At 36.6% G+C, this 11,253-nt stretch overlaps 1 protein-coding gene across 1 annotated transcript in view; it reads left to right on the forward strand.

Annotated features, from left to right (window-relative positions):
- Positions 1 to 3,394: 3,394 nt before the first annotated feature.
- The window catches only part of ARHGAP15 (Rho GTPase activating protein 15), a 702,765-nt gene continuing 694,906 nt past the window's right edge, over positions 3,395 to 11,253 (forward strand). Inside the window, exon 1 of the mRNA XM_010853686.1 lies at positions 3,395 to 3,532. The gene's annotated coding sequence lies outside the window, so the exon portion shown is untranslated. The remainder of the gene's footprint in view (positions 3,533 to 11,253) is intronic.

The following is an 11,253-nucleotide window of genomic DNA, read 5'->3' on the forward strand; positions in this document are numbered from 1 at the left end:
GAACTTTGGTGAGATCTGACTTTAGCATGAGTGCCAAGAATGATTTCCACCTGCTGAGTCTATCTTTCCTGTCCACGAAGAAGGAAAAAGAAACACAAGGGGTGAAACTTTTCCACATTATTATTTAATTGAGTTGTGTTGAATAAAATGTAGTTAGGAAACAGCATAGTATTTTAGAACAAAGACTGTGGGATCAGGGCCCTTGGTTTGACTCCTGGCTCTATTGCTTACTAAATTGTGCAACTACATAACCTCAGTTTCCTCATAAGAGAGGGGGAAAAAAAAAAACCAGTACAATAATATTGGTTAATTCATAAGGTTTCTGTGAGGATTAAATAAAAGGATACATGTAAAAGGATTAGTACACTTCTTGGCTTAGAGCAAGTAGTCAAATATTAAACACTGGAAAGAGTGAACGTACTGAGTCATGAGTGTCGAAGTCTAAACTAGAGTAAATGCATCTCCTCTAGCCACGAAACCTAGATACATCACTGCCTAAGTTACTCCCTTCCCATCTTATATAAAAAATCATGCTTTGTCTCTATTTAATGTCCACTTACGCATGATGAAAAATAAACATTGAAAATTTATACCTTCAAGTAGATGTTTGTGTTTATTTCCCATAAGGATGCATTGGTTTTTATATTTTTTCATATTATAATAGCTGATATTAGTACCTATGTAAAAGGAATGGTCTATATTCCTTGTTCTACATTTCTGAGCCTAACTTGGACTTGCTGTAGTCGCTAAGTGGTGTCCAACTCTTTTGCAACCCCATGGACTACAGTCCACCAGGCTCCTCTGTCCATGTGATTTTCCAGGCAAGAAAACTGGAGTGGGTTGTCATTTCCTTCTCCAGGGGATCTTCCTTAGCAAGGGATCAAATCAACGTTCTCTGCACTGGCAGGCAGATTCTTTGTCACTGAGTAACCAGGAGTTGGACTTACAAAGGCTTAAATCAAGTAGGATGTACTGAATATTTTTATGCTTCTTGGGAGGCAGCAGTATTTCCCAGTCATGCTAATATCTGCCTATCTTTACTGTGTACAAAATATTTAAATCTATTTTTTTCTTTTTCCTTTTTTATTTTAAACGTTTTATTTTGTATTGGGGTATTGCCAATTAACAATATTGTGATGGCTTCAGGTGGACAGAAAAGGGGCTCACCCATATATATATACAAGTATCCATTCTCCCCCAAACCCCTCTTCCCATCCAGGCTGCCACATAACATTGAGCAGACTTCCGTGTGCTATACAGTAGGTCCTTATTGGTTATCTATTTTAAATAGAGGATTAAACTCTATTTACTTTTTGTTGGAGGAGGTAGCTGGGAGAATGTGACCTCTGCTTGAACCACAAACTGGACCAAGGCAATCAGAGGCTCCTCACCTCCTCCCCTGACCTGGAATGCATATTCCTCCCACTGTTCCCATAGTGGGAGCCATTTTTAAGGACAGAGCCTGAGAGAACAATGTGTTTTGGGGACTGTATGGACTATATGCTTAACTGAACCCAGTTAAGGCCTTTATATAAAATTTTTTAAGATTCTGGTGGTGGGCAAGTACAAAGATTTATTTGTCTTACAGCCACTCAAGACAATCCTTGTATGAGTTCCCTTGCTTATTAAATCTGCCATCTACCAGACTGGTAGGTGGTGCTAGAGATGAAGAACTTGCCTACCAATGCAGGAGAAATAAAGGGATGCAGGTTTGATCCTGGGTCAGGAAGATCCCCTGGAGGAGGGCATAACAATTCACTTCAATGTTCTTTTTTGGAGGATCTCATGGACAGAGGATCCTGGCAGGCCATAGCCCGCTGGGTCACAAAGTTGCCAAACACAGCTGAAGCTACTTAGCACGCACACACCATTCTAGATCGGTCTGTCTCTTTCTTTGTTCTCTTTTTACTCTTAATGTATCGGGCCTACTTTCAGATTTCACCTGGGAAGCTTTCAAGTATACCAACCAATAATTTTATTCTGGGAGATAGATATTTTTATTTGTGTATTGTATTATAGAGACAAGTAACCTGAATTTCAGAGCATTTAAGCGACTTGGCCAAGGTTAAATAAACAGCAGTGTCAGAACTGAAGCCTGAAATCCGATTTCCTCGCTTTCAGTATCACGTTGTTTCTATTTTCTCCACAACGTTGAGGAAAGTTGAGTACAAACTGTCAGGGCTCTACAAACTTAAAAAGGTGCATCCTGGAATGACAATTGACAGCAAGTTCTACAGTAGATCTGAAATATGATTTTAAAAATGAGAGTCCTAGAGAAATTAATTTGCAGGAACATGCCATGCTTATCTTGGGCCATAAATACCGAATATATTTTTAAAGCTTTTCTTTATGTGTGCCAAACATTCCACATCACTGAGAACTATTACACAGATTTCTAGTCTAATTGGTTTTATGACAAGAGATTCTGATTTAATTTTCTCAGATATTTGGAAGAAAAGCTTTTCCTTTCGTGAAGATCCTACAAATCTCACAAAACCAGCCAAGCCTGGACATCCAGGAGCTTATTCTTAAAACTCCATGGTTCAGTAAAAACACACACCCTTTAGTCATTCTGAGCTTCCCACTCCCACCCTAAATGTGTCTTGCTCTGGTCAAAGTTTGACATAGATGGGCACACAGCAGCATGCCAGAAATGATACCCCTTGAATCCTTTATTCTTTCTTTTTAAGTCAGGCCACACAAAAAGTCATTCAGCCAGATCAAAAGCTCCTCAGCAGATTTCAGAACTGCTTAGGAAACAGAGAGAGAACACACCAGAAAGAGAGCTACCACCAGAGCAAACGTCACAGCTGCTCCAGATGAGTGCCTCTCACCCCCCAGGTGACAGCAAGGGCCTGGGCTGTATTCTCCCAGGCTCTAATGCAGGCTGTCCAAAGCCTCATGAACTTGGTAACGGAGCACCTCTGTTTGGGCTCCTCCATGAGTCACACGGAAGCGCCATCTCTGTCAATGCCGGTGGCCTCTTGGCTTCCTAGGCCAATCAACAGAGCCTTCCGAAGCCATACAGACCTGTTCCAGCCCACTGAGGAGAGCAGGCTTTAGGCTTAAAGCCCTTGCTAGAAGGCAGAGAAAGAGGAAGTGTCCCCAGGGCTTAGCAGGCTGCTCCTCCCCCTTCTAAAGTTTTAATTGCACATTTTGCCCCATTAAATCAGAACTGATGAAAACTTTACAACTGTGGGTTGTCTGAAAATTGAAAATCACCTTGGAAAACAACAATGTCGTTGACTATAGAAGGCAATTTCTTCAAATCAAGTAATGATGTGATGTGTGTGGTTAACTGTATCTGCGCAGGAAGTGGTTTTATTTAAAAGTTTTTTCTGCTAACTGCACCCCGCCCCTCCACCGCCCCGCCTTTTATTTTTTTCTTCCAGTACTGAAATTAAGCAGCATCCAACCTAGGCCTACTCTTATGACATGTGACTTGAGTTGACTGTTTTTCGTTTTTGTTGAAAGAATCATTAACAGTTAGAAGTTGGTGAAGTTTCAATAACAAGTGGGCACTGAGAGAAAGGTAAGTGAGTTTTACTTTGTATTAAACATGCAATTTAAACTTGAAAATATTTGGCAGAGTATTCTATGCTTCAGTAGCAACATACAAACCTTTCCAACAAAATTGTAACATTTTCACTTGTGACTGAAACATCAATTTGTTTCCTTTGGTGTAGAGAAGAATATTGTTTTTTAAATTTGCAACCATTAAATTCTAAAGTTTTTAAAAGATATTACACTAAGATTTTATAGGAAAATATTAAAAACAGAGTAAAAGTAAACTTTTAGTTTCAAAGTGCTTCAAATACTGAGAGAAAATGTGAGACTTTGTATCTTTGACTGCTTTATAAAGTGCACTCTTCATGATCTAGATAATAAAGAGAAAAAGGCATTTTGTAAAAGTAAGAAATAACATCTGAATTGCATGCAGCATGAAAGATAGCTACTGTAAAGTATTGTATTAAAGTTAGCATGAGAAACCCTTGAAAAGGTGTAGTTTATTTAATCTGTAGTCTATTAAATGGCTATTAAAAAGCAGGAAGCTTTCAAAATGCAAAAGAAAGTTCTCTAACATGACATTTGAGTTTTTTCCGATAAATTTTATTTAAGATACAGGGTAAAATGAGGGCAAGTTTCTATTTCATAAGTAAAACTCTGCATTTAAAAGAGAAGTCACAGATGACTTCACAGAGGATTACTTATGGGAAAGAGGCAAATTAGAAATATACTTCTGTTATTTAGGTAATTATATAATTTTCTTTCTTTGAGATTTCCAAAACAATAACCTTAGAAATTAAAATAATTTGTTAATCATAAACTGAGAAGAACTTGTCTTTTATAGTGACTTCTTACCTTTACAGAATGTCTTTATGTGCTGTAACATATGTATGAAAAGTATAGAAGTATTGCTAATCTCAGAGACAAATACCTAAAATAAATCTGACTGTAGATTTTTGAGGGAATTTTAATAAAAGCTCCAGATATTATACACTCTTCCATAATATCATTTTTATTGTACTGTTGGATGGGGGACATGATGACCCCACAACACTATTTTTTTATGTTATTAAAAAATGGTTACAGGGTTGATAAGTGGCAACAATTTTCTTTTCTTTTATTGTCTTCTATTGAATGACTCATATAAATGATTTTTGATGTGGTCAATTTGGTAGGAAATTATTACTTACACTAGTATACTCCATTTTAAGACCTCCTCAATTGTCAATACTGAAGCTAGCTACTTGTTGACTATTAAAATGATCTTGGAAAAAACAGAGATTAGGACTTGATGTTCAATACATTTTTTTTTATTGTTAGAGTATAAGAGAACCCTGCTAATATTTATTTGCTTTGATATTCTGATTAGCTTTTCAATTTGCTCACAATGGAAAGCCTTATTTAAATTTGTCTTCAATATTATGGTTCTGAACATCTATAGAAGCTTTATAATTCAGATAGCTTTGGTTGATATGTTATTACTTTATTTCATTTTACTATAAAAGAGCATCACATGAATAAACATATGTAGTACTTACACGTTAGCAAGAATGTATATCTACATAAGCATTTGGTACTGAAAAAGTCCACTACAGTTTTTTAAAAGCCAAATTATTTTTTAAATGATTGTTTCTTGCAGAAACTGTTAAATTAAAATGCAAATATTTTATGGAGTATGTGTAAAATTAAGAATTAATTAAACATACTTATTATGAAATTATAAAGAGCAACAGGTAGAGATGATAGACATATAAACGAAGATGTTCTCATTTTGTAGAAACCAGGTATGTGTTATCCCTGGAATGCACAGATCAAATCTTAAGAGAATAAATTACAAATGAGTTACTATAAGTTATTATAACTTTATGCATTTTAAGTGAATAGGAAAAAATTCTGATGAAATAAAAACAAGGCAGAGGATCTCATCTGGAAAGTCATTTTTTAAAGAAAAATATGCTCTTCCACTTCGAGCCAGGATTCAGCAAAATTCTGAAAGGCTTGATATTCCTTCTCTTATTCTTTTTAACAGCTCTATCCCAGAATGGCTTACTCTGTCCCTAACTTAAGGTCAACCATCCTTGGTACCTAGAGAAACAGACCGTACTTTTAATTTTTTTTCCTTCCCAACATGCCCCCACTGTTGTTAAAAAATGTACACATCCTATTTTCCAGAAGTTAGAGCATCTGATGAAAAGAATCCATGCTCACAAGAGAAGACTCCAAAGCTTTGTTTCTTGTAACTTGTTATTCAGGACTCCCCTCCCTCTAGTAGAATTTTAATAAGTTCTCTCAGCAGACAAGATCCAAGGGAACAGCTAAATGTTGACTACTCGGTCTCAAGTGAGGAGACTAATTCCATGACAAATAGTTTTGGGGAAATATTTGGGGGCACAAAGAGTGTTTTGTTAACCATTCATCCTGTCTCTGGCAATTAACCCCAGAATATCCTGAGAATGTTTTACATGAAGGGTCCATCACAGAAATATGTCCATTTCGTTAAAATATACCTAAAGAAATATATATGTTTCTTGCAGTGGATGAAAATTAACTGTAATATATTTTCAGGGTATTTTGCTATTCTCATACAATTAGAAACTAATGTAATCCAATGTTTTACATGTGTATTTTAAATATCATTTAATATCCTGAACACTTTGGGCACCATATTTTTTGTACTGCAAGATAATGTTATATAACTAAACTATAAAATGTACTTATAATTATTCTAAATTTCAGCTTATAGTAGATAAAATGCCTTTGTTTGCAAATGATAGAAAATAAGCTAAAATTACCCTAGGAAATAGAGGTAGGCACTGATCTGTATAACTGAAAATCCAAGGAGAGAAAAATCAGGCTGGACCCAGCAGTGCACACAGGATTACCAAGACCATTTTCTTCATTCCCTAGCTCTTGTTCTCTCTTTTCTATAAGCACTCTCTGGCAGAAGCTCATACTAAGTTGACCAGGACGCTTCAGGTTTACATCTCACTCTTTTAGAAAACTTTGTACAAAAGAGTGTCTTTCCTCCGAGGCCACAGCAAAGATACTTCAGATTAAGATCTGACTGAATAAAAGCAGGTCACGTGACCATGCTGAGCTGCCTTTGAGATTTAGATACCCTGAGTGATCAGGTAACTGGCTTACTCTTGCACTGATGAGCCACCTTCCCCTGCAACACATGGAGTCTCAGCTGAAAAGAGGGGGCTCCACACTGAGGAACTAAAATTCTTCCCTCAGAAGAAAGAGAACTTCATATCTTAGAGCTGAAAGCCATAGAAAACCATTACACAGCCACATCAGGTAACATTTAAAAGCATTACTTGGGATTTCCCTGCTGGTCCAATGGCTAAGACTCCTGGCTCCCATTGCAGCGGCCTCAGATCAGATCCCTAGTAAGGGAACTTGATCCTGCATGCTGCACCTAAGACATGGCACAGCCAAATAAATAAATATTTAAATAAGAACAAAAGAGCTACTTAAACTTTCTAAGCTCTATAGTCAGACAGAAACAATGTCAGTTTAAGAGTAGGTCTAAATGAAGCAAATGTTTTAATTAAACTGAATTTTAAAATATTTTTCCACAGCCATTCCTATGTGCTTCCCAGGTGGCTCAGTGGAAATGAATCTCCTGCAATGCAGGAGAGGTGGGTTCGATCCCTGGGTGGGAAAGATCCTCTGGAAGGAAGCGATGGCAACCTACTCTAGTATTGGAACTTGAAAAATCCCATGGACAAAGGAGCCTGGCGGGCCATAGTCCATGAGGTTCTGGAGTCAGACACAGCTGAGCCACTGAGCACACACGCACTCCATGTATAAACCCTTGCCCCTCAATACTTATCTTCTAAAAGTTTATAATATCGTTGTTGTTTACTTGCTCAGTCGTCCCACTCTTGGCAACCCCATTGAGTGTAGCCTACCAAGCTCCTTTGATCATGGAATTTCCCAGGCAAGAATACTGGAGTGGGTAGGCATTTCCTTCTTCACAAAATCTAGTAAAATCATTATATTAATAATTATAATGGTGACAAAATATATCAAGTACCATAAAAAGATATGAGATGTTCTATTAGGATTCAGACCTTCGTCGAACATTTTTGTCTTCCTGTTATATGCCAGGCAATAAACTAGAGAATTTTGCAGACATATCATTTACCATATTCAGTCAGAGAAATCAGGACAAAATTTTTGAATAAATATGTGTACAGCAGTTGCCCCTTCTCCAAAATTTTGCTTTCTGCAGTGTCCATAATCAACCACAGTCCAAAACTATTGAAGACAAACTTCCAGAAATAATTCATACATTTGCAATTGTTCACCTTTCTGAAGTAGCTTGACGAAGTCTCACCTCGTCCTGCTCCTGCGAATCAGTCCGGAGTCTAGCGTTTCCTCTGTAACTCACTCCTCAGCCATCTTGCTTATCAGATCCATGCTCTCCTGGGTTTGAAGTTTCGCGTTTGTTCTGGAGTCCCCCTTATTTCACTTAATACTGGCCCCATAGCACAAGAGTAGTGCTGCTGGCCTGGTTGTTTGGACATGCCAATGAGAAGCCCTGCGTGCTTCCCCTAAGTGAAAGGGTGTGAGAGAAAAAAAAAAAAATACATATATATGTCGAGGCTGCTAAGATTTACAGTAGGGGTGAACCTGAATCTTCTATTCATGAAATTGTGAAGAAGGGAAATAAAATCCTGTGTGCTTTGCTATTGCACCTCAAACTGCAATAGCTATGACCACAGTGCATGGTAAGTGCTTAATTAAGATGAAAAAGACATTAAATTTGTACAGTAAAATAATTTGTGTGTGTGAGAGACCACTGTCCACATAATTTTACAGTATGTTGTTACAGTTGTTCTGTTAGTAGTTGTTAATCTTTTCCTGTGACTAATTAACTAAACTCTATCATAGGTTTGTATACTAAGAAAAAACATTGTCTATATAGGATTTGGTACTGCCTGTAGTTTTGGGTACCCATTGTGGCTCTTGGAATGTATCCCTATGGATAAAGGGGTGCTACTGTGGTAGTTTCCAGAGAAAGTTAGAACTGGGGAGATGAGAAACATTCTAAGGGACAGGAAAGAATGTGTCAAAGGATGAAAACATGGAGTAACAGAATTTCCAAGGCAGAGTGAGTTGTCTCCTGCTGTTAGCGACAACTATACTAGTAAGAGGTTGGGGCAGATAGTTTGAGATTCTAATAGAGTGAACTTGCTGAGCAGATCATGACTCTATAGAATAGGTAACTACAAGGTTGTTAGGCAGGGGAAATCCCTAATTGGATGGCCATAATTGCATCTGGGTGGGTTATGTAGCATCAGGATTTGTTTACTTCTTCCATAGGACTTACTGTTGATGATATACTCTTTAGGGTGGTTTGGAGAAATGCTTGTCTTCTATGAAGAGAGGTTCTAATATAGGCTGTGCTTATAATATTTTGTTTTTTCTTCTATATTGTGGAACTCTGATTGGTTGTTTTTAATTTTGAGAATAAGTGACACAGTGAAATGGTTTGAAAACAAAACCTAAATGTAAGCATTTTAGTGAAAATCTTTCTTATTTTCCTGCTTCTATAAACCTCTGTTTTTTCCCACCTTAACCCAACAGGTAACCACTTTTCATAGTTTTTTTTTAAAATCCTTTTATAGTTTTTTTTTTATGCAGAAGCATATATGTATATACACACATGTATGTGTGTAAATATCTTTATTACATTAAAGGTAGTATGCTATATATATCTCTTCACTTTTTTCTTTCAGTAATATCTTGGAGCTATTTTAATTATAAAGATAATAAACTGTCTAATTCTCTCTCTCTTTGTTTATAGCTGTACTGTATTCCACTGTGTGGATATATTGTACTTAATCTAACCAGTGTCTTTTTTAAAGAGTCATGAGTGCTTTAAATTTTTTTTTGCTGCTGAAAAGAATGTTTTAATATAATTGTGTACATTTGAAAATATATCTATGGAATGAATTCCCAGATATACTGTGTTTTTATAAGCCAAGAGATAAAATGGTACTGATAGATAGATAGACAGATAAAATGGTATTGCCAAACTGTCCTTCATGTTAGTTGTAAGTTTTTGAACTTCCATCAGCACTTATTGAGACTGCTGGTGGAGGCTTCATAGCTTTTCTAACAGATTGTGTTACCAAACATTTCAGGTTTTTCCAGTCTGTAGAAAACTGTGTCCTCATAAAGTTTTATGTAATATTTCTGTTATTATGATTGAGATAAGCTTGTTTTTTAAAAGGTTAGAGGTCTTGTTGTTTTTTTACTAATAACAGAGTGTATCCTTTCTCAACTGTATAATTAAGGACCAAAATCTTAGTTAAGTTCAAGGCTAGAATGAGATATTAAAGGAAGTAGGGAATTGAGGCTAGTGTATATAAAATATTCTTTTTATAAAGCTTGAAATAGGCAATAGCTAAAATGAGTATGAAATATGAATGTTTAAGTGAAGGGAAAGAGAAAAGAAATGAAAATAAAGAAAAAAAAATATATATATATTCAGATATCCAACAAGGTCTCAGATGATACAGTACAGATTGGTGTAATCACTAGCTCAAATAGATAAGTTAACCTGAAACAGAAGGAAGAGCACTTTAATGAGTGTGTATGTAGATGAATTGGATGTAGAGACGATGAAGTGAGGAAAGGAAGTTGAAGGAACACTTTCTCTGTTGATTCTATCTTCATTGAAGTGGTAGGAAAGCACATTTGATGAGAGGGAGTATTTAGAGGATGCCAAAAAATAGGCAGACTATCTTATTTTTAAAAAATCAGTCTTGTCAAAAACATACAACTGTGAATTTTAAAATTGATTTTTCTCTTTCAATGGGCATCAGCCCAATTCAATTCCATAAATAATTTTGAGCTCCAACTAAGTACAGTGTATTATGCTAGGAATTATTGGGGATACAGAGTCAGTGTGCTATTTAGCCAGTGAAAACTTCTTAGGTAGCTAAGTGTATAAACATAAGAACTTAAATATAAATTCATAAATTTAAAGTCAATGCCTTAGAAATATTACAGAATATGCTATTGTCAGAGACTGGTTGTGCTGTGCTGTTCTCAAATGCTCAGTCATGTCCGCTTCATTGTGACTCCATGTACTATAGCCTACCAGGCTCCTCTATCCTTGGGATTCTTCAGAATAAGGGTACTGAAGTGAGGTGCCATTTCCTCCTCCAGGGTAGCTTCGCAACCCAGGGATCCAGCTGCTTCAGTTAAGTCTCCTGTGTTAGCCTGTGGATTCCTTACCATTAGCACCACCTGGGAAGCCCAGAGTTTCATTTTACTAAACTTGGTGGCTTATTTATGTCTTCATGTTATTCACATGTGAGTTGCATCTGATGCAACTGAACATTCCTTCTCTCTTGAAATTCTCTCCTTATTTAAATTCTATGATATTTCATTCTCCCAGTTTTTCTCCAAACTATTTGGATGCTCCTTTTCTGTCTCTTTGCTAGCTGTTCCCCATTACCCAACCCTATAAATTTTAAAATGTCCTGCACTTAATCTTCATATTTCTACTTTTTCGGTCCTAGCTATTGTCTTCAAGTTTATTTCTATGCAATATTATATATTGCCATGATTTTAAATACTACCTAAGACTCTTGAGAGTCCCTTGGACTGCAAGGAGATCCAACTAGTCCATTCAGAAGGAGATCAGCCCTGGGTTTTCTTTGGAAGGAATGATGCTAAAGCTGAAAGTCCAGTACTTTGGCCACCTCATGCAAAGAGTTGACT

The sequence above is a fragment of the Bison bison genome, unplaced genomic scaffold (assembly GCF_000754665.1).
Source record: "Bison bison bison isolate TAMUID 2011002044 unplaced genomic scaffold, Bison_UMD1.0 scf7180017864330, whole genome shotgun sequence".
NCBI lineage: Eukaryota > Metazoa > Chordata > Mammalia > Artiodactyla > Bovidae > Bison > Bison bison.